Here is a 1,355-nt window from a genome sequence, read left to right on the forward strand (position 1 = left end):
TTGACCGTTGACCGACACCAAATGCTGAAGATGATGAACCTGGTGGTGACCTTGGACTAACCGGACTAGCAGGCAATGTCCTTGATACACGAGTATTAGTATTATTAACCGATCCCACTTTAGCCTTAGTCCTGATTGCAGGTAGTGTTTTCAAGAGGGATTCGGCTTTGTTTGTATCAGTTTTGGAAGTCGTTTTCGGCGGTGTCTTGATCGGTGCAACCTTGTGGGGACCGGTCACACCGGTTACCTTTTTCGCTTGAGAATTCTTTTTGGGTGATGAATTGATGCTAGAACTTGTTACATTAGATTTTTTAGTTGAGGATTTAATTTCTTGGAATAATTTAGCTTCCATGCTTTCAATCTCTTCAATTTTTTGTAATTCGCCTCCTTCGATCATGTTTGACAACTCCTCAGCAGCAAGAAAACCTGCATCAAAAACAATGTGATGTTATAAAAATGAAATGAAATATACAATTTGTATATTATTGCATACCATCACTGGCTAGAAAGGCTCCATCCCATGAAAAGCTTCTGCGCGTCTTGTGCTCGGTGTTATTATTAATGCCTGTTATTTCCATTGTTTTCTCAGAGTATCAACTGCTTCTGCTGGCTCACCAAACCTGTATCAACATAAAATCACTTTAATGATTATCAATTTATGTCAAGTTATACAATTGATTAAACATGTATTATAATATATGAAATTCATTTTGAAATAGAGAAAACCAATAAAACACCCGAAACTAGTTTCCGTTTGGTTTTCTTTGGAAATCAGAATTTATTTACGGTTCGGTTTCAGTTTTGTCTCGCTCCATAACTAAACCGAACTACAAAACCGGACCGCGCCTAACTTTTATCAATGTTTTCTTATTGGATTTATGGATCAAGCTTCATTATCTTGGGCCAAAAGCATTGTCCAACTTCATTGATACACAATAATAGCAAAATATACACAAAATATAGACAAAAAGTTTTACATTCAAATATATCATTTTGGGCCAATTTCTTTCAAATAACATTTAAAGCCCAAATTTTCAACAATAGCAAAGCTCGTAACCAAATCGAACCCGTGCAGAAAACCGAAAAAACCAAAACGAAACGGTTTTTAAAAAACCGAAAAATCAAAACTTGATTTTTATTTGGTTTGAGCCCAAAGCTGATTCAAACCGAACCATTTTCATAATAAGCTATTCCTATCCAAGTAGCGAAATTTATCCTAGCAGATGAAAATAATAACGTTGAATTGTAGGTAATAATAGGCACCAACATTCACCTGATCGGAAGTGATTATAAGGTTATTGATGATTGTGCAGAAGACGTTGAAAGACGATTAACAGATGGTTTACACCTCCCTC

At 35.9% G+C, this 1,355-nt stretch overlaps 1 long non-coding RNA gene across 1 annotated transcript; it reads right to left on the minus strand.

Annotated features, from left to right (window-relative positions):
* Positions 1-263: 263 nt before the first annotated feature.
* Positions 264-1,355, minus strand: LOC143615984 (uncharacterized). The gene is made up of 3 exons (XR_013150578.1): positions 1,274-1,355; positions 494-620; positions 264-426 (listed from the first exon to the last, which is right to left on the minus strand). It is a non-coding gene; the product is annotated as an uncharacterized LOC143615984 (long non-coding RNA).

Source organism: Bidens hawaiensis, unplaced genomic scaffold, assembly GCF_021521415.1.
Source record: "Bidens hawaiensis isolate Kalapana, Puna unplaced genomic scaffold, B.hawaiensis_p1.1 tig00044982_1, whole genome shotgun sequence".
Lineage (NCBI taxonomy): Eukaryota > Viridiplantae > Streptophyta > Magnoliopsida > Asterales > Asteraceae > Bidens > Bidens hawaiensis.